The 23,450-nt window shown below is 42.2% G+C and overlaps 1 protein-coding gene across 1 annotated transcript in view; it reads left to right on the top strand.

Annotated features, from left to right (window-relative positions):
- The window catches only part of gabbr2 (gamma-aminobutyric acid type B receptor subunit 2), a 759,033-nt gene that overhangs the window by 412,258 nt on the left and 323,325 nt on the right, over nucleotides 1–23,450 (top strand). The window lies entirely within an intron of this gene.

The following is a 23,450-nucleotide window of genomic DNA, read 5'->3' as shown; positions in this document are numbered from 1 at the left end:
TATATTAAGAGCAAAAGGGTAACTGGGAAAATAATAGATTTCCTTATCAATCATTATGTGAAACCATTGTGAGAGGTGTTTAAAAAAAAATCTGTATTTTACTGTAGAGAAGGTCAAGGACGCTAAGGAATTAAGGGAAATTAATAGGGATGTCTCAGAACATATCTGCATTACAAAATAGGTGGTACTGGCAGCCTTAAACTATATTAAGGTGGATAAAAACTTTGGCCTGTTCAATTGTATGCTGGGACACTGTGGGAAGCCAGAGAAGAATTTTCTGGCACCCTGGCAGAGATATTTGTGCCATCTTTAGCCACGGGAAGTTAGTGGAACACTCGAGGGTGGCTAATGTGGGTTTAAGAAGGGCTGCAAAGGCAAACCATGAACTGTAGGCTTGTGAGCCTGAGTGTCAGTGATGGGAAAGTTGGAGGGGATTCTGAGGGACCTTCGTCTACCTGTATTTGGATAGGCAAGGACTGGTTAAGCATAGCTTTGTGGCTTTGCGCATGGCTTTGTGCGTGGGAAATTGTGTCTCACCAATTTAAACTTTTTTAAAGAATTCATCAAGAAGGCAAGGTGATGAATGGTGTCTATATGGAGTATAGCAAGGCCTTTCACAAAGTCACACAGGTTAGGCTGGTCCAGAAGATTAGATCACTGGGGATCCAGAGTGATCAAACCAACTGGATTCAAAATTGTCGGTGTAAGGAGTCCGAGATGGCAATGGAGGGGGGGGGGGGGGGGGGTTCTGATTGGTGACTAGTGGTGTGCCGTAGGATCTGTGCTGGGTCCACTGTTGCTTATCACATATATTAACAATTTGGATGACAGTGCAATTAATGTGGTTGGTAAATTTGCAGATAACATTGGTGGTATAGTGAACTATGAGGAAGGCTATTTAAGTTCACAAAAAGATTGGATCAACAAGGGAAGTGGGCCAAGGAATAGCAAATGGAATTTAATTCTGACAAGTGTGAGGTGATGCAAGCCAAGCCAGAGTAGGATTTAGACAGTAAATGGTAGGACCCTGGAGAGTGTTACAGAGCTGAGAGAATGAGGGGTACAGCTACACAGTTCCATGAAAATAGCGATACAGGTAGATAGTTTTGTGAAGGTAGTGTCTGGCACACTTACCTTCATTAATAAGGGTGCGAGTACAGGAGTTGATGTATTTTACTACAACTGTACAAAACGTTGGTGATATCACATTTGTAGTATTGTGTGCAATTCTGATCGCCTTGCTTCACGAAGTATGTTATTAAGCTGTAAAGAGTGCTGAAAAGCTTCACCAGGATATTAGTAGGACTCAAGGGCTTCAGTTCTAAAGAGAGGGTAGATAGTGTGGGACATTTTTCTTGGAGAGCAAGAGACTGAGTAATGAATTTATGAGAGGTATTCAAAATTATGGGAGGCATAGATAAGGAAAAGGGTAGAGCAGTTCAGAACTCAAGTGCATAGGTTTAAACTGAGGGTGGAAAAAATGAAGAGTCCTGTGAGGTAATTTCTTCTTGCAGAGGGCGATGCAGCTGTGGAACAAGCAGCCAGAGGAAACTGTAGCGATGGATACAATTGGCGTTTAAAATACTTTTAGACAGCTACATTGGTATGAGTGATTTAGAGAGATATAGGTCAAATGCAGGAAAATTAAACTGCCCGGTTATACAATCTCATTGGCAAGGACAAGTTGGGCAGAGGGGGATGTTTCCTTGCTGTGCATACATCTACAACCCTCTGCTTGAAGCATTTCTTGCTGGCTTAGATCATAACAGTAGCTGGCATGCGGGTCTAATCACTGATGTTGGCATTTACTTCATGTGATCAAACAAAGTCTAATGCAAAGCTTCCCATTTTTAAGAAATAGGCATGACATGTTCTGACCTTCAGTTAATCCATTTTACATGAGCAGCTACCAGTATCTAATGATGCAGGCCATTTTTGGAATTTTTCTAACACAATTAGATGGAAAATTAAAAAGAAATACAAATAATTTTGTCCTTGGTTCTCCCCCACATTAAAGCTGTGCCCAACCTCCTTACATGTTTCAGAAGAGGATTCTAAGAATCAATTCAGAACTAATCCACACTTCCTAATTCAAATATTGAATCTTGGAGGCAACCCTATTAGTGATCCAGCTAAGATTACTTAACTCAGGTGAGCCCGAACTTGCTTGCTGAAAAGATATTTAATTATGAATTAAACCATTAGAAAGCGAATTAATATGAATTTTGTTATTTTTTTCTGTAGTTTATTTTTGAAGTGTAATATCCAGCTCTCTACCTTGGGGCAATTTTATATTTGTGCAATAATTGCCATGTTATTTGCCATTGAGAAGGTGTATATTCCAGTGAAGTGACACCCACATCTCTATTAGGTTGGTAGTTCTGGATTTAGACCCACTGATGAACCAATAAGGATGGAGCATTTCTTAGAAGGGAATTTACATTTGATAATGTGTACCTGCTATTCTTCTACTCATTGGTGGTAGAGGTTACATTTTTGAGAGATGTGAACAGGCATGGGCTGCTTCATCTACTTGTTGTGCAATGATCACAAATCTTAAGAAGAAACAACTCCAGCTGATTGGATGTGCCATTAAAATGGAGATCTTTTGCAATGGTGTATTGGGCTGGAAATGTTGATCTCCAATGACCATAATCATTTTGTTTTGTGCATGGAATAACTCTAACCATTGGAATGTTTCCATTTTGATATCCAATGACTTTCTGCTTTACCGTGTCTCCTTGATGGCACACTTGGCTTGGTGTTTCCTTGATGTCCAAAGCATTGACCTGCACCTAACCTTTGTTTAGCTTAGTTGAGAGATACAGAGTGGAAACAGGCCCTTCGGCCCACTGAGTCAGCACCGATCAGCGACCCATGCACCCTGACGCTATCCTACACACACACAAGGGACAATTTACAATTTTACCAAGCCAATAAATCTACAAACCTGTATGTCTTTGGAGCGTGGGAGGAAACTGGAAAAAACCCACGCAAGTCATGGGGAGAATGTACAAACTCAGTATAGACAGCACCCAGAGTCAGGATCAAACCCAGGTGTCTGGCGCTGCAAGGCACCAACTCTATCACTGCACCGCCGTGCCACCCTCAACTGTTATGGTTTTTGGAATCTGCCTCTTTTTGAACAAAGGCTATGAGAGAATCTGTGTGGTCCTGGAAAAATCTAAACTGGGCATTACTAAGCAGGTTATTAGTGAGTAAATGATGCTTAATAGCTCAGTTCATGATGTCTTCCATCATGTTGACATGTTGCTATTGGGCATTAATTAGCTGAACTGGATGTATCCAGCTTTTTGTAAACAGGACATAATTTTGAAATTTTGCATATTGTTGATAGATATTCATGTTGTAACTGTACTGGAACAGCTGTAATGAAGGTGCAGCCAGTTATGGGGGACAGATTCTCAGTGCTGCAGCTGGGATGTTCAATGCTACTTTCTAATCATGTGTATTTAGAATCAGTGATATTCTTTTTTTTACATTTCAGTAAAGACTTATTATCCATAAGCATAATCATAGCCAACTGTGCTGGGATGCTTCCCATAGCTAATCTTGGAACCTATGGAGAGAGGGAGGCAAGCCTCCAGCCCACACACCAGCACCGGTCCTCTCCTCCATCTGCTGCTGTCTTGAAAGTTATTTGGTTATCTGATAGCCTTTTAGTTGTGGGGATCAAGTTGTCTACTGTAGGGTCCTGCTGAGGTTTGCATACGGAATACTCTGTGCAGTTATATCTGCATCCCCAAGGTCACACTTGTGACAGGGATGTTGTCCGATCGAGTGGCCTTTGCTGTATTCTGTATTTGCATTCATTTCTTCATTTCATGTCGAGTGAATCAAATGAGTTGGAGACAAAAGGGCCTGTCCCACTGTGGCGACCTAATTGGCGAGTTTAGAAGAGTTTAGAAGAGTTTGAAAAGTGTCATATTGAAGACCTCCTTCAACTATGTAGAAGACCTCTTTCGACAATGTTGAAGACTAGCTTCGGGAAAATTGGACACCGAATAGTGGAGAGTGAAGACGACCTCCTTCGACCTCCTTCGACCTCCCTTCGACTAGGTTGAAGACTATCTATGGCTACCTTCGACTACCCACGATTACCAATGAATAACATGCCAACCTACTACGACCTACTTCGACTAACCCTACGAGTAAAATGGTAACCTTTTTTTACTCGCGGGCATTTTTCAGTATGTTGAAAAATATGCCGCGACCTAGCTGAGGCCTCGAGTGCGCGGGGACTACTCTCGAGCATGAAGGAGAGTTACAAAGACGTCCTAGGACCTCGTGTCAACCATGCTGCGAGTATGAGTCGAGGGCAAACTCTTCTAAACTCACCAATTAGGTCGCTGCAGTGGGACAGGCCCTTAACTGCAACTACAGAAGGAGGCAGGGAATAGGTCGACACAGGCAAGGTTTTATAAAAAATAGGCAGATGGGTGGAACAAAGGCCCAGAGGTAAGAACAGTAGCTGAGGTGAAGGCTTCCGCCTGATCTTCACCACTGACAAGCTAGAATGTATGATCACTAAGCATCTGAATATTTTTGGAGTTACCTCCATCAATTAGTTGTTAAATTATCCTCCACCATTCATGAAGGGTTGCAGTAGGATTGCAGAGGTTCTATCTGAATCTACCCAATTTACACTGATCATCTACATACACCCTTCTGTCAATCCCATACCCCTATCACCAAGTTCCTTCCCCCTTCCCCAGCCATTGTATCCATCACCTACACTCTCCTTCCTTTGGTCCCTGTCTCCCACTGCACCCTCTGCCCACCACACCTCCCATAAATGGTTCCATGCTTTAACTTCCATTCCTTTCAGATTCCTTCATCTGCAGCCCTTTGTTGCTCCCACCTATCATTTCCCAGCCTCTGCGATTTCTATCCTTCCCTTCTCGATCTGAATCCAACAGACAGATGCTTTTTCCGCAGGGTAGATTCATGAGGCCAAGGTCAAGCAAGGTTATCGCTCACATTGGTTCACTCACTATCTGCCTGACCCAATTTGGCATCTTCATATTCATATATTCACATATTCATTTTTCTCAAGACACAGATGACTAATCAAACCATGAGGTTTATGCCGCTTTTTCCAGCATTTCCATTCACCCACATTTCCAGGTAACCTGTTCTCTCTCACATAGCCTTCAGGTTCAGCCATCTTGGTCAGTCTAATCTTCATACCAAGGACACCAAACAACTGAGCAATCCAGTAGGCCTTGCAGAACTCAGCAAAATGGTCGCCAAGCCTACCCTTGGTCTCGCCAATGTACAGAAGGCCACATTGAGAACACTGAATGCAGTAGATGAGGTTTGAGGAGTTGTATTTGAACCTCTGATTCAAATAGAAGGACTACTTGGATCCCTGGATGGAAGCAAGTGAGTAGGTATAGATACAGGTGTTGTATCTCCTGTGGTTGCAGGAGAAAATACCTGGGGAAGGGATAAGTGAAACAAGGAGTTGCGGAGGAAGTTGGCTCTGCAGAAGCCAAAGGTTGGAGATGGGATGATGTGACTAGTGGTGGGATCATGTTGGAGGTGACAAAAATGTTGGAGTACGATGGGTTGGATGCGGAGACTGGTGGGGTGAAAGGTGAGGACCAGGAGAACTCTATCTATGTTCCATCTGGGTGGAGGGGGAGAAAGAGCAGAACTACTGGACGCAGTGGGGATGTGGGTGAAGGATCCATCTGTGGCAGGAGGGGGACAACTACATTAAAGAAAGAGGCCATCTCATCCTGGAATGGAAAGTTTCATCTTGTGTAGTTGAGGGATGGTGGTGTAGAGGGACTGGGCATCCATGGTGAAGATAAGGTGAAGGGGGCCTAGAAATTAGAGCTGAAAAATGTGTGAGGTGACTCAGACATTGGCAGGAAGGGACTGGACAAAGGGGGATAGGATAGAATCGAGGTATGTAGCAATGGGTTCAATGGGGCAGGGGCAAGCTGAGGCGATGGGTCTGCTGGGGCAGTCCTAATTGTGCATTTTGCAGAGGAGATGGCGGTGGGCAGTCTTTTCAGGTGAGGCAGAGGTTCACTTGCATCTCCTCCAACCTTATCTACTATATCCGCTGTCCAGGTGTGGGCTCCAGTATATCAGCGAGATCAAGCGCAGGCTCCCTCAGTCTGCCAGAAGCTACCTAATCTCACGGTTGCTCAACACTTTAACTCCCCCTCCCATTCCCACACTGACCTTTCTATCCTGGGCCTCCATTGTCAGAGTGAGGCCCAGCGCAAATTGGAGGAAGAACACCTCATATTTCGCTTTGATAGCTTACACCCCAGCAGTATGAACATTGACCTCTAACTTCAAGTAGCTTTCCCTGGCTCTAAAGATGTTATGTAGAAAGCGTTTTGTCGGGATGCATCAAAGCACAGTTTGGATAAAGCTTTATCCTGGAACACGAGAAATTGCAGAGTTGTGGACATAGCCCAGACCATCACACAAACCAACCTCCTTTCCATGGATTCCATTTACACTTCACACTGCCTAGGCAAGACTACCAGCATAATCAACGACCAGTCTCATCCCAGTCACTTCCTTGTCTCCTCTCTCGCATCTGCCAAGAGGCACAGAAGTTTGAAAATGCATACCTCCAGATTCGGGTTCAGTTTCATCCCAGCTGTTAAAAGCCAACTGAAATGTCCTCTCACCAACTAGAGAGCGAACCTGACGTCCCATCGACCTCATTGTAAATCTTTGATCTATCCTTAATCGGACTGGACTTTCATCTTGCACTAAATGTTATACCCTTTATCCTGTTTCTGTACCCTGCAGACAACTTCATTTTAATCAGTGTTTTTGCTGACTGGATAGTAAGCAAACAAAAGCTTTTCACTGTATTTGTACATGTAACAATAATAAACTAACCTTAACTTTAATCTGGCAGCATGGTGGCACAGCAGTAGAGTTGCCGCCTTGCAGCGCCAGAGGACCGGGTTCGATCCTGGCTATGGGTACTGTCTGTATGGAGCTTGTATGTTCTCCCCGTGACCGCGTGGGTTTTCTCCGAGAGCTTCGGTTTCCTCCCACACTCCAAAGACGTACAAGTTTGTAGGTTCATTGGCTTGGTATAAGTGTAAATTGTCCCTGGTGTGTGTAGGATAGTGTTAAAGTGCGGAGATGGCTGGTCGGTGTGGAGTCGGTAGGTCGAAGGGCCTGTTTCCGCGCTGTATCTCTAAACTGAACTAATTAAAAATCGCAATAATATTTCCCCAAATCTACATTTTCCTGCAATTACACCCTTTTAAACAAGGTGTCATGCTAACAGAAATCGTAGTTTTTCTGAAGTTTAGTTTAGAGATATAGTGGAAACAGGCACTTCAGCGCACTAAATCTGTGCCGACCAGCGATCACCTGTACACTAGTCTTATCCTGCACACTAAGAACAATTTAAGGAACCCAAATACCGACAAACCTGCACGTCTTTGAAATGCGAGAAGAATCCGAAGGACTCTGAGGAAACCGACACAGTCACAGGGAAAACATAAACTCCATACAGACAGCACCCATGGATAGAATCGAACCAGGGTCTCTGGCTCTGTAAAGTAGCAAATTTACCTTCTGTGCCACTGTGCCGCACCAATCCCAACAGTATCTCTACAACACATTGGTATTCTACATGCGGCCTAACCAACTAATTGTCATTATTCTCCTTTGTTTCATATTGTATTCTCCAAACAATACATCCATTATTTTAAAGCCTACTTAACATCATAATTACGAACCTGACAGTGACTTATAGATCGTGAGATTTAGATGATTCAATAGTGTTTGATACAATCTTTGTATGTCATACTTATACTTCGCAACATGCGCTCTCAAACCTTTTGTTAATATTATGAGCTGGTTGCCCTTCTTTGAATGTATTAAGATTTATTATGCCTCAGAGCACGGTGGAGGAAGGTTCTCTGGATGCTTTCAAGAGAGAGCTAGATAAGGTGCTTAAAAATAGAGGAGTCATGGGATATGGGGAGAAGGCAGGAATGGGGTACTGATTGGGGATGATCAGCCATGATCACATTGAATGGTGGTGCTGGCTCGAAGGGCCAAATGGCCTACTCCTGCATCTATTGTCTATTGTCTATTGTCTATTATTTTAAAAATATCTGAATTTCATTCAAATCTTTGTCATAGTCATAAAATCATAGTCTTAAAGTGTGGAAACAGGCCCTTCGGCCCAACTTACCCATGCTGACCAACATGTATCTACACTAGTCCCACCTGCCTGAGTTTGGCCCATATACCTCTAAACCTATCCTATCCATGTACCTGTCCAAATGCTTCTTATAAGTTGCAATAGTACCTGCCTCCACTATCTTATCTGGCTGTTTGTTCCACACCCACCGCCCATTGTGTTTTAAAAAAAAAGTTGCCCCTCAAGTTCCTATTAAATCAATCCCCCTCACTTTAAACCTATGTCCTCTGGTTCTTGATTCTCCTTCTCTGGGCATTTACCCGATCTATTCCTCCCATGCTTTTGTACATCTCTATAAGATCACCCCTCATCCTTCTGCGCTCCAAAGGATAAAGTCCTAGCCTGCTCAACTTCTCCCTGTAGCTCATCCTCATAAATCTTCTCTGCACCCTTTCCAGCTTGACAACATATTTCTTATAACGTTGACCAAAACTGAACACAATACTCTAAATGTGGCCTCACCAACATCTTATATAACATCAAGATGATCTCTCAACCCCTATAATCAATACTCTGACTGATGAAAGACAATGTGCTGAACAACTTTTTGACCACCCTATGTAACTGTGACGCTTCTTTCAAAGGGAGCTGATGTTGAGGCTGCTTATCTCAGTCAATTAGCTGAAACTGCTGAATAGAATTTATTTGCATTCTATTCCACAACTATTTTGTATACTTTTATCAACTCATAGCAAGTGGCCAAATGCAAATGTTGGTGCTTTTCCCAACACTACTCTCTGGTCTTGAAACCTGAACTCCACATTCTAGTTTATTACTGGGCAGTTCACCTTCAAACAAGTTTTTCTTTTTGTAAACTGGGGAGGGGAATTCAAAATTTGATGCAGCTTCAGCGAACCTGTTTTGGATTTGTACTAACGTGCACTGAGGTTGTTCACCAATGGTCGCTTTGATGCCTTGCCACCGTCAAGCCCACTGCGAAGTTCTTGTTGTGCTTGAGCCCAGAAGCCATTGCTGTCCCATGAACTAGAGCAGAGCATAGATAGCAGTTAAGCCTCAGGCAACATCTCCTGAGCCCACTCCCAGAATATCCTTGAACATTGAAACATAAGCAATTGGAGCCACAGCACACTATTGGAGTCATAGGGAAATACAATAGGGGGTACTTAGACCCACTGAATCCACGACTTTCAACTACCCCTTTAACTACTACATAATTCTCAGTTTATATTCTCCCCATATTCTCTCAATGTCCCTGCATTTAATCACTCACTTGTATATGAGGAACAATTTACAATGGTGAATTATAATATTAACCCTCATGCCTTTGGGATGCAGGAAGAAACCAAGAAGACATTTGTAGGGATGCAGAGAGTATGCACTTGTCCCACTCTCATTCTTCTAATGCTAGTCAATATAAGTCAAGTCTGGCCTGCTGAGTACCATACTAGCCATAGCCTGCTGTCTTAAGAGGAACTGTTTATTCCTTCTCTTTAGCAGAATTAATATAAATGGCAAAAGAATCAGTACTAACACAAAAAAAATATTTCATGTATAGCTATTGATTAGCATCAGCAATACACAACCAGGGGTAATAGAGGAGGCAGAATTAATTGCTGGATAAGTGAAAAGGAAAATGCAGGATATTGGGAGAGGGTAGAAGAGTGAGATAAATTAGATTGGTCATTGAGCCAGTGCAGACTTGTTGGGCCAAATGACTGTCTCCAGTGCTGGGACAATTCTTTGACTTCCACATTACACTGGAGGGGATCCAGAAATCATGGATAAGCTGACCTGTGAGAAGCTAATCATCAATAACTCAATGTGACCACTTTTAAACTTACAATTTTAAAATGGCAAATTTAAAATGTTTAATTAATCTATTGCATATTCTGGACAGTTGACCAATTTCTCAGCTTATATTTTATGCTCTGTTTTGTTGCAATGCGCAATTAATAATAGACCCTTCACATGCCAATAGAAGGTGGAATATGATTTATTTCCCTTTTTTTCCAATATTGTACAGCTGCAAAAATTGTTTGAATTTAACAATTGTGCAGAACCAAATGTAATGGACAAAGTTATCCTAGTTTTTGTTATTAGGTAAAGCATCATAAGAATCAAAGAGTATTCACCGACAACAGTCAGTACAAGTTCTTAGAAGGTCACTGCCATGTGATAAGATGGAAATGTAGTCTGCTCTGTGCACCATTGATAAGTGCTTCAAGGAATTAGTATAAATTCAAATTGAGTTGATTGTTAACTGCACAACTACAGTGAGGTACAGGTACAATGAAAATTTTGGTTGAAGCAGCATCACTGCCACAAAACATTAAACAAAAATATAGGTTAAAAATAAGAAAATATTAGAGTAACTCGGTGGGTCAGGCAGCATCTCTGGAGAACATGGATGGGTGACATTTTGGGTTGGGACCCTTCAGGCTGATTGTGGTGGGGCCTGGTGGGGGAGAAAGCTGGAAGAAAGGGGGACAAGACAAAGCCTGGATGGTAATAGTTGGATACAGGTGAGGGGTGGTTTGATAGACAGATTGTTGGGCAATGGCCAGAGTTAAAAGACAGGAGGTGTGAAACAAAAGGATTGACTCGTGAATTGTGATGGTAGAGGAAGGAATGTAGGTGGATAGGGAGGGGAGAAATAAGTGCGTGTTCAGGTTGGGCATAGTGGGGGGAAGGGGAGATTGGTTAGTTGCCTAAAATTGTTGAATTCAATGTCCATACCGTGGGGTTGCAAGCTACTCAAGCGGAATACGAAGTACTGCTCCTCCAATTTGCGCGTATCACTCTGGCAATAGAGGCAGCCCAGGGCAGAGAAGTCGGTATGGGAATGGGAGGATGAGTAAAAATGTTTAGCAATTGGGAGATCCCATAGGCCTTGGCTGACCAAATGCAAGTATTTGGCAAAATGGTTGCCAAGTCTACGCCTGGTCTTGCCGATGTACAGGAGGCCAAATAAGGAACACTGGATGTAGTATATGAGGTGAGAAAAGGTGCACATGTCTTATACATGACAGTGAAAAATGAACCAACATAAGCGGCATTGAAGTAACACAACAAGAAAACAAGTCTATGAAAGTGTAATGGCCGGTTCTCACGGTGCGACCTGACCCAAGACCTAACAAGAGTTTGACACCTGGGAACCTCCTGCGATAACAGTACGGCATTTGTGGACCACCGAGGACCTCCGTGGCGCTATCGTGTAACTTTGTAAGGTCGGGAGAAAATTCAGACATTTTTGAATTTCTCCAAGAGTGACTTGAGCACTTTTTGGTGAGCGTTGCAACATTGTATGAAGCAGATGCCAGTGCGATACCAGTGCGATATCCGTAATGACTCTTGCGGGTACCGAGGGAACTCATGCGAACGGTAAACCCGGAAGCTTGACAGAGGGGACATAAGGTGAGTAATAGGTATTAAAGGGGGCTTGGGGTGTGGAGGAATGGAAGGGTGGGGGGGTGGGGGGGGGGGGGGGGGGGTGCTCGGGGTGATTACAATGCTCTCTGGGGTGCGGGAAGAAGGGTCTCGAAAAGCAACTCGCCGCTTTGCTCTTAAGACAAATTGCTTCGATTTGAATCTCCCCGCAGTACAAGGAAGTAGAGGCAAGGTTGCGCCATGTGTTGGAAGGAACTGCAGATGCTGCTTTAACCCGAAGATAGACACAAAAAAACTGGAGCACTTCATCGGGTCAAGCAGCATCTCTGGAGAGAATGAATAGGTGACGTTTCGGGTTGGGAGACCCTTCTTCAGACCAGAAACTCTCGAGCCGAAACGTCACCTATTCATTCTCTCCAGAGATGCTGCTTGACCTCTCCAGAGATGTCGCTGCTTGACTTACGTAAGAATGCTGTTCATCGATTACAGCTCAGCATTCAACACCATTATACCATCAAAACTGATCACCAAACTCGGTAACCTGGGCATCGACCCCTCCCTCTGCAACTGGATACTGGACTTTCTAACCAACAGACCCCAGTCTGTTAGGTTAGACAAGCACACCTCTTCAACCCTCACCCTGAACACCGGCGTTCCACAGGGCTGTGTGCTGAGCCCCCTCCTCTACTCCCTCTTCACCTATGACTGCACACCTGTACATGGTACTAACACCATCATCAAGTATGCAGATGATACAACGGTGATTGGCCTCATCAGCAACAACGATGAGTCGGCCTACAGGGAGGAGGTCCAGCACTTAGCAGCATGGTGCGCTGACAACAACCTGGCCCTTAACTCCAAGAAGACCAAGGAGCTCATTGTAGACTTCAGGAAGTCCAGGGGCGGCACGCACACCCCCATCCACATTAACGGGACGGAGGTGGAACGTGTTTCTAGCTTCAGGTTCCTGGGAGTCAACATCTCCGATGACCTCTCTTGGACCCACAATACCTCAACTCTGATCAAGAAGGCTCACCAGCGTCTCTTCTTCCTGAGGAGACTGAAGAAGGTCCATCTGTCTCCTCAGATCCTGGTGAACTTCTACCGCTGCACCATCGAGAGCATCCTTACCAACTGCATCACAGTATGGTATGGCAACTGCTCTGTCTCCGACCGGAAGGCATTGCAGAGGGTGGTGAAAATTGCCCAACGCATCACCGGTTCCTCGCTCCCCTCCATTGAGTCTGTCCAAAGCAAGCGTTATCTGCGGAGGGCGCTCAGCATCGCCAAGGACTGCTCTCACCCCAACCATGGACTGTTTACCCTCCTACCATCCGGGAGGCGCTACAGGTCTCTCCGTTGCTGAACCAGCAGGTCCAGGAACAGCTTCTTCCCGGCGGCTGTCACTCTACTCAACAACGTACCTCGGTGACTGCCAATCACCCCCCCACCCCCCGGACACTTATTATCACTTATTATTATTTATTTAAATCATTTGCTATGTCGCTCTTCCAGGGAGATGCTAAATGCATTTCGTTGTCTCTGTACTGTACACTGACAATGACAATTAAAATTGAATCTGAATCTGAATCTGAAGTGCTCCAGTTTTTTTGTGTCTATCTTCGGGTTAAAGCAGCATCCTTTGATGAGGAGGGTAGTGACTGTGATGGAGTGGGCGGAGTCCATGACTTTTGCATTCCAGTGCATTCCAGTGCATTGTAATTGCCACACCAGATCATGATGCAGCCATTCTTCGTGCCAGAACAATCTCCTCGCTGTCCCTCCTCCATAAAACCCTCTGGACATACAACAGAATGGAGCGGCCTGTCTCCAGATCTGCTCTTTGTCAAATTTGTCAAGTTATTTTCAATGTCTCCGAACTGCATTAACATTTAGATAAACATCAACATTATTAAAATGAAAGAATAAATTAAAAGCTGATATAAAGTTCATTTTTAAGGATAACACCAACATATTTAATAATTAAAATATTATTTAAAACACAACCAAACTTGTTTTTTTTTTTGCAGCGAGTCATTTAGATTCAGTTGAATAGGCTTAAGGATCCTGCACTAAATCGAACCCAACACAAAATCTCAGATAGACACAAAAAGCTGGAATAACTCAGCGGGACAGGCAGCATCTCTGGAGAGAAGGAATGGGTGACGTTTTGGGTCGAGACCCTTTTTCAGATTGAAAGTCACAGGAAAGAGAAACGAGTTATAGACGATGATGTAGAGAGATATAGAACAATGAATGAAATATATGCAAAAAAGTAACAATGATGAAGGAAACAGGCTATTGTTAGCTCAAAGTAGTTTCTCAGCACAATTGCGAAGGAATTGCAGCAAGCTTCAGTTCTACCAATGGTCTCACTCTGAAATTGAGTGGGTAATTTTGTCTCATTTTGTTCCGCGGTGGTGCCACAGAAAGCAATGAATTTTAATTTCCTACTTTATCTTCTCCCTCTTTATAAAAAAATGTCAGTCTTCTCTGGGAATAAGTGTAGAAATAAATGTACATGTGACTTGGGGAATGATTTCCAAGGCCTCCAGTTGCACATCTGTCTTAAAATCTCAAACACATTCTTATTAAGATTCCTTACAATGATTTATTGAGATTATCTTCATGTAAGGCCACAAGAGTCCTAAGAAACAAAAAATATTTTAAACTGAACAGTTTAAATATAAAAAATGCCATTTAATGTGATCATAATGTGTGATGGCTTAATGATTGAACTTCCATAGTTCTGTTTGCAGTAGCCACAATATATTGAACTAAGATTCAATAAAACTAGGTTAAACAAATTTATTATCCCTTCATTCTATTTTGGAGATTGAAGCAAGATTTAATTACATCTTAAAACTGTAATTAAACAGATTATCATCAGTGACAAGAAATTTATTTTTTTGTGTTCATTTCTTTTAAATATTTGGCATGTTTATTGTTGAACCATCCATTCATTAGACATCGATTAACAATTATAAACTTCGGAAGCCATTACTATTATAATGTTTCTACATAGGCGGTACAGTGGCGCAGCTGTCTCGCAACGCCAGAGACCCTGATTCCTGACCTCAGGTGCTGTCTGTGTTGAGTTTGCACGTTAACCATGTGACCACGTGACCACGTGGGTTTTGTCTGGATGCTCCGGCTTCTTCCCATATCCCAAAGATATGGGTTTGTAGGTTAATTGGCCTCCGTAAATAGGGAGTGGATGAGAATGTGGGATAACATAGAACCAGTGTGAATGGATGATCAATGGTCAGTGTGGACGGTGGGCAGAAGGGCCTGTCTCGTGTGTATCTCTAAACTAAAGCTGAGCATAATCAGCATCTTAAATCAAAGGAAATTCATTGAATGCTACGATGTTCCTGAGAGATTCCAGTAAGGCCAATCATTTCGAGGAGTGCAAGTATATTGTATTGTTTTGAAGTCTTTTGTGAAGTGTTACTAAGTGTTACTCACTCCTTGCAGAAAATAAAAAGATGAGTTTTCACACATTAGGGGAGGGTGTTATTTCCTTTAACTTGAAAGATAAACATCAAAATAATTGTGACTTCGGGGACCTCGATGCAAGCTGCTCCCATTACTTCATAATCACGTCATTTGGATAAATGTCATCTGTTTTGTTAAAACTTTGCCAATCCGAAACAATGTTAAATTCACGTATTTCAGACACATCTACAAGGTGTAGATTGAACCCACTTCTGTGTTCGTGAGCAGATCCTATCATTGTACAGAACGTGCTCTATCTTGAGGCATGGATTGTACCTGCAATGAGGTATGCAGTAAACAGCAATAGCAGGCAGTATTTATGCACGAGTAGATATCTGAGAAATAAAATGGCATACGTTAACTCTTTGGCGATACTAAATGTGAACCTTGCACGTTATCTGCTTGTAATGTGTTTTATGCCCATTTTGAGCAAAATAAATCATTTGGATAGCACCACTAATTTTCTGCTATAAGGTCAATGGACAATGAATGTACAGATAGAAAATAAAATAGTATAGCAGACACAGGCCTTTCGGCCCACAATGTCTGGGCTGCACTTGATACCAAGTTAAACTCCTCGGCCTGCGTGTGATCCATGTTCCTCTATTCCCACATTCCTATCCAGTAACCTCTTAAATGCCTCTATCATATGTGCTTCCACCAACTCCCCAGGCAGTGCATTCAAGTCGCTCACCATTCTCTCTGTCTATGGGGGGGAATAAACCTGCCCTGCACATCTCCTGTAAACTTTACCGCTCTCGTCATAAAGCCGTCCAATCTCTGACATTTCTTACAGTTTGGCTTTCTTCCCAACCAATTGTTCAAGCGCTTTTAATTGCAATATGCGCCTTAATTTAGTTCAACAAAGAAACTGACAAGTTACTAAAGAACCTGGCGGGAAAAGTTCTATCATCTTAAAAATACCAGGGAATATTTTGTGAAATAAAGAGCAGGATGGCATAACTGGACCAACAAATCTTGGACACGTAAATGTTCAGTTTAGTTTATTATAGGCCCGTGTACCCAAGTACAATAAAAAAAAAAAATTTGATTTGATTTTCCAATCAATGAGAAAACTATACATGATTAAAATCGAGCCATCCACAGTGTACAGATAAAGGGTATATTACTTACTTTTGTGGTCTAGGATGGAGCTGCTCCCAAACCATGATGCAATGCATCCCAATAAAATGTGTTATACAATGCACCTGTAGAAGTTAGTGAGAGTTGTTGGGGATATGCCAAACTTCCAATGTCTTCTAAGAAAGTCAAAGCATTGGATGTGGTTTCTTAACCATTGCATCAATGTGACTAGACCACGATAAATTGTTGGTGATATTTACTTCTAAGAACTTGAAGCTCTCGACCATTGTTGAGATCAATGCCATCAATGTATACTGGGGTGTTTGTACCGCTTTGGTTCCTGAAGTCGATCACAATCTCCTCTGTCTTGCTGACAGTGAGGGAGAGGTTGTTGCTTATACGATGTTCTCAATCTCCTTCCTCTACTCTATCTTTGATGTCCAGCCCACTGCAGTGGTGTCATCTGCGAATTTGTAAATCGAGCTGGATTGGTATTTGGCTGTCATGAGTGTATAATGAGTATAGAAGTGCGCTGATAACTCATCCTCGAGGGGCACTTATGTTGAGGATTATCGTAGAGGATGATGATTTATCACCTATCCTCACTGATTGGAGTCTGTTAGTCAGGAAGTTGAAGATCCAGTTGTTGAGATGAGTGCTGACTCCAAGTTCCATGAATTTGGAGATGATCTTGAAAGGGATAATGGTATTGAAAGCAAAGCTGTAGTTTATGAATAGGAGTCTGATGTAGGTGTCTTTCTTATCCAGATGTACCAGGGATAAGTGTAGGGTCAAAGAGATGGCATCAGCTGTGGGCCTGTTGTGGCAGTAGGTGAATTGCATTGGATCAAGTTTGCTTGGGAGACTGGATTTAATGTGTGACATGAAGTCATTAAGGTAGTCATGAAGGAATGAGATCTTCCTTTTCTTTCGCATTGGGATGATAGTGGTCTTAAAGGAGGTGGGTACCTTAAAATGGATTACGGAGAGATTAAAAATGTACGTGAACAGCCATGCGAGTGGAGTGGACATTTGTGGAAGGCCTTGTTACAAATCTTCTCCTGTCCTCAGATATACATCAATCTCTGCCACAAAATGGCAAATAATATTACTATGCTGCATCATTCTTTGTATCTACAACTTTACATGGTGGAATTAAGATAATATTTTTGATGGAGATTTCTTCTCTCATTACGATGATTTTTTCACATTCAGTAAGTTAACATGTAGAGCAAGTTCAATTTTAACTCTGGGACTGATAAACTAAAGAATGTTTCGAGGAGATATTTGACAGCTAAATCAAAATGAGAATCAATTAGCATTTATTGAAAAAAAATGGCCCTGTGAACAACACATGCGCTTCTTCAAAATATTGCATCATAGTTAACAATTGTTATTTTCCTGAAGTTGCGCATTTGTAAATGAATTGCCCATGAAACTCTGCATACAAGGTAATAAGAAGAGAACTGCATGATCACCTTTTTAATCTTTAATTAGTAAAATGATCAACAAACTCTTTGCTCAGAAAATAGACAGTTATAAATATAAATGTAAGAAGGAACTGCAGACACTGGTTTACACCGAAGATCGACACAAACTGCTGGAGTAACTCCATGGGTCAGGCAGCATCTCTGGAGAAAAGGAATAGGTGACGTTTCGGGTCGAGACCCTTCGTCAGACTGTTTTAAAAGATCTAAAGAGGATAGAAGGCCATCCGGATGAGTCCAAGAGGAGGGTGGAGAGGGGAAAAGGGGTCATCACTGGGTGGCAGGGACACTTTCCCATAGAAAAAGGCACGGAGGCGGAAGCGACTGAAGAAAAACTCTATGCCATGGCAGAACCGGTTGAGGAGGGGGAGGAGGGGAACAAAGGTGTTGAGCACAAACCATATCATAAAGAGGAACATCAGGGGGGATGGTGAAGACATGATAATGGTTGGGGTCAGAAGGGGGGCAGGGGAGTGGACTCTGAGATTTAGGTGAGGTCTGGTGGGGTTCGGAGAGGTGGGTACGTAGATTTGAGGGGAAAAGGGAAAGATTTAATAGGAAACTATGGGGTAACTTTTTCATACAAAGAGCCCATTGCATAAGCCTGTCCAAGGTGGTATTTGAGGCAGGGACTATTGCAACATTTAAGTAACAATTAGACAGGTACATGGATAGGACAGGTTTGGAGGGATAAGGGCCAAATGCAGGAAAATTGGACTACTGTAGATGAGACATGTTGGTCAGTGTGACAAAGTTGGACTGAAGGGCCTGTCACCACACTGTATGACTTTATGAGTCGCTGGTGGAGGCCCGCGAAGGATTAGAGTTAAGTAAGGGTTGGCAGAATCTGCATTGGTGGCCCTGGTTAGCGGATGACCAGGGAGGCGGTGAGGGCGGTAATATCAGGCAGCAATGTCGCTAGTCCAGCAGAGGCAGGTCTGATGAAAAGTCTTGATCCAAAACATCACCTATTCCTTTTCCAAAGATGCTGCCTGACCCGCAAAGTTACTCCAGGATTTTGTGTCTTTCTTCAGTTATAAATATAATTGGCCAAATTTGCAAATTGTTGCTAGATTTTAGAATGATATGTTCCCATTTTTCTTTTTTTCTTTCTTGCTTTCAATTTGCCTTATCCTTAATCAAATTTTTATTTTGCTCTAACTGATCTAATATTAAAGTTGTACATTCCATTTCACCCTTTGACCCAATTCCTCCTATGTCCATTTTTCAGATCTTTAATTACATTAGGTAGATGGGCTTTTCATTCTATAGTTATCAATTTGTTGTTTCATCAAATCATTAAACATGTACAATCAAGCCCAACGAGTATGGCAATGCACTTGAGCAAACTCTTAAGAATTGATCCAGAAATTCTCTGGCATAATTTATTTTATAGTGTGTTATATAACAATGTTTTAGCAAAAATCAGAATGGGAACCACGTTAGAGTATTTAATGCACAGCTCGTGTACTTCCGGACTTTTGTGCTAGATTATCCACAGACATGAACTGAATGTGAATCAGGGCTGTTTGGCATGCACAGTAGCATCGAACAGCATGCAAATCCAACTTAATTATTAGATGAGACATCACAAAGAGAAGCTGGCCTTACTTGAATCATTGAGGACTGCATCAAAACTAACTCACCTGAGTAACCTCGTTAATCTTCTTGCAGGAAGCTGGTTCTTCAAGCCTTTTGATTTGTGAGAACTTCCACCAAATACCACTGCCTGTGTTTTTGGTTAGTGCATCACAACTCATTCCCAATCTTCTACCAACATAATTTATTTCCCCCCTTAATGCCCCTGTATCATTTTCTCCCTCCTCAACCCCGTGGTAGCATTCTATTGGAGGCTATTTGTAAAACTAACACGGACTTTCTACAAGGCATCACTTTATCAGATGCCTTTGCAATTTCTCGGTAAATACTTTAATTGTGGTGCCTTACCATAATTCAGTTGAGAAGATTTAGACTTTTTTCAGGTAACCTTGATCTTGCTTCAAACTGTAATTTTAATTGAAGGTTTCCTCTTTCAACTGCAAGCTCCCATTTTCGACCACAATATTTGCATTATGTGCAGGAAAGAACTGCAGATGCTGGTTTACACCTCCATCTGAAGAAGGGTCTCGACCCAAAACATTACCTATTCCTTTTCTCCAGAGATGCTGCCTGACCCGCTGAGTTACTCCAGCATTTTGTGTCTATCTACAATGTTTGCATTGTGTGCTTGGGGGAATTTTTTAAACCAGACCTAATTAAGTTGTGCCTGCCAAATTCTGTAAACCACCAAGTTGGAGCTTGAATAAACTCCACACTGCTCGACATTGTCAGTATCTCCAGCAAAAGCACAGTCTGTAAAATAATGCAATGGCAGGGTGACATGATTCACTTCAGTGCATATCCTCTGCTCAGTGTACATTGACTCAGATAAACTTTAGCTAAGTTGCATTGACTATAATATTAAAAAAAACAATTTAGTTCAGCAGCACGGTGGCATCTCTGATATCGTGTGGAGAACGTGTGCAAACACTTCAGGTCTGCTGATACCAGTAAGTTGGCACATTTACTGCGCTGCCTTTCTGGAGTTTATTTCCACCATCCAGGCATTGGAACAATCTTTAAATGTTAGAGTGAGCAAGTCCCCAACCTGTCGAGTGTTTGAGACCCATCAGCTACCCTCACCTGGTTTTGACAGTTTGTCAAAGCCATTGCCTGTTTAAGGCCGTTGTCACGTGCAGACAGACAGCTTCTTGGAGCTGCAGGTGTGAGCTTGCCGTGGTGGGGAGTAATAGTAGACACGCACCCTAATAGAAGCGCTCAAACCTCTCCCACAAACAAGACTGGTCTACCCAGCCACACTCGGGCTCTCCAACCAATATGGCACAACTGACCTTGTTGAATTCGATGGTCAACCATGGTTTCAGGATTGGTAGCTCAATGGCAGGATTGGTAGCTCAATGGCATTATGCAATCATGATCATATCTCTTTGCAACCTTCTCTGTTCCAAGGGAAACAACTTCAGATTTACCAATCTATCCACATAATTTAATTTCCTCATTGCTGGTTTCATTTTGGTAACTCTCTTTCCTAATGTGAGGCACATAGAACCAGAGACAGTATTCTAGTTGTGGACGGCCTAGTATTTCCTTGCACCTAGAAGCCATGCCTTTAAAAAACCCAGGATCCTGTTTATTTTTTTTGTAAGCAATTTCTCAAACTATGCTGCCAGAGTGAATATCCTGGAGATCTCTGTTTTCATGCCCCCTTTTAAAATTGTGTTTGCTCCATCTCATTCATAATTTAGAACACAGAGCAGCCTAGGAACATGCCCTTCAGCCCACGAAGACCACGCCAAACATGATGCAGTCTCTGCCTGCTTGTGAAGCATCTGCAATGTGTCTCTGTTATATTTATTTTCAAAGTGTATTAGTTTGCATTTCTCAGCATTAAACTTCATCTATGATATACCTACTCATCCTTCCAGTGTGAATATAGGATGAGCATATATATCGTGGATGAAGTTTAATGCTGAGAAAATAAACTTTCAAGCCTATTGCTATCCTTTGCAAAGGTCGCTGCACTTCAAATTTTATGTTTCTGCATATTGGGAAATTGTGCCTTGCACACTCAAACTTAAATTATTTCACCTGTATTAAGAAAAGCTGCAGTCGCTCAATTCCCTCGGAACTCCATTGACAGCTTTGTTGCAGTCTGGTAAAGCAGCTTTAACCACAAGTCCATAATTCCCGTTATTTCCCATGTTACTATAGGCACTTTTTATTTCCTTTATTTTATTTTTTATTTGCTCAATCCAGATGATGTTTATCATGTGGTACCTATATCAAATTCATCTTGGAAGCCATGTGTAGAGCACATTAACCACTGTGCCTTCATTGTCCCTCTGTAACTTAAGAACATGGAACATTACAGCATGACAATTGGCCCTTTAATTCATGATGTTTATGCCCATCACAATGTCAATGTAAAATGTATATCTGCCTGCACATGGTATATATCCCTCCCTGCAGTTGTTATTGGGTAAGTCCACACCTGACATGTGGGAGTCGTTTAAAGGCCACTTGTTCAAAGTTCAAAGTTCAGAGGCAGCATGTTACAGTAAGGAGGAAGGATAAGGATGGCAAAGTAAGAAAACCTTGGATGACCGGAAGTTATAAATTTGGTCAAAAAGTAAAAAGGAAGTGCATACACTATTTTAAGGTGATAGAATCAGTCAGGGCCTTTGAAGAATATAAAGAAAGGAGAAAATAATGCAATTGGGTGATATGACGGGAAGAAGGGGTCCAGGAATTGGCTTTATTGAGTTGGATTAAAGAAAACACAAAGTTTTTTATAATTACATTAAAAACAAGAGGGTAACCACGGAAAAGGTGGGACTGTTCAAGGTTAAAGGAGGGAATTTGTGCTTGTAGCCTGGGAATGAAGGTGAGGTACAAAATGAGTATAATGTTTTCACCAAGGAGAAGAACATGGAGGACAGTGAGATTAGTATGGAGAATACTTGTATGCAAGGGCAGTTTGAGATTAAGAATGAGGAGTTGTTTGAGCTCTTGAAGAGCATTAAAATCCCCAGGAGCAGTTGGGATCTATCGCATGTTATTGAGAAAGGTAAAAGAGGAGTTTGCAGATAAGGTGGTGAAGAAGGCAAATGGATTATCGGTCTTCATTAGCTGGGGCATCTGATTGCCACACTGTGGGAAGGATGCGATTGCATTGGAGAGAGTGCAGAAAATACCCTGGATGCTACCTGGTATGGAGTGCTTCCATTATGAGGAGAGTCTGGATAGGTAGGTTTGTTTCCTTCAAACTGAGGGGCATGATTTTTTTCAACAAGGATAGTTGGATTCTGGAACACACTGCCTGCAGGTCGTGGTGGTAGAGGTAGATATTTTACAGTCTTTTTTATGAATATCTAACCAGGTCCTTTAATTTCCAATGCAGAGGAGGCTATGGGAGAGGTGCTGGATATGACTCTGAGTTGCCACTCGCATTTCCCTTGTTTCTTCATATTCTCTTGTATAATCTGTACCAATATATCCTTGGTACTGTTGTGGATTAATAAGATCTGGAGCAGAGATTCTCTTTCGGAACACGGCATGAAAGCAAGTGGCACTTGATATTACTGCTTAGAATACATGCCATCTTTGATTGAGAAATGACTGATGCAATAGTAAATAGCAGGATGAATCTGTCCTGCTCTTTGTGGATGGCAAACATCTTGACAATTTATGCACAATGTTGGATAAATATACTAGAATAGCTTGACGAGAGCTGTAGCTAATTCTGAAAGGCAGATCTTCAATTCAAAACGCTGTAAGGCTCAGTTGCCATTTACATTCAAATCCTGGAGTCTGTGTTTTCTTGATAACACAGTAGTGCATCAAATGGACTAAAGATTAGCTTCTGTAATAATGAAGATTTAAAAGTCTTTGGTTTAAATGCTAAGAGCTCGCAGCAGACCTTGCTCTACTTTGAGACTGTAGCTGCCACTGGAACAAATGTCAGTGATAACGTATTTGGTGAACCATTGACGACTGATCAGAAAACCACTTGCTGATATGGCTTCCGACTGGGAGCCCTTATGCCAATCCTGCTGTTTCTTTCTCTGGCTGATCACCCTGCTTTTCGAGCATCGGTCTATTCTCAACCCATGCTCGATTCTTCAAGAAAAAAGTTTAAGTCAGCAAAAAGCGGCATTCTCGGGTGAAAGCAAGTTTAATTGCAGCCATAAAGCACAAAGAAGCCATTGAATTGCAGCAACTGTCAAAATAAATAAATCGGCAATTAACCT

Source organism: Amblyraja radiata, chromosome 2 (assembly GCF_010909765.2).
Source record: "Amblyraja radiata isolate CabotCenter1 chromosome 2, sAmbRad1.1.pri, whole genome shotgun sequence".
NCBI classification, from domain to species: Eukaryota; Metazoa; Chordata; class Chondrichthyes; order Rajiformes; family Rajidae; genus Amblyraja; species Amblyraja radiata.
This window is presented reverse-complemented; position numbering and strand designations above follow the sequence as displayed.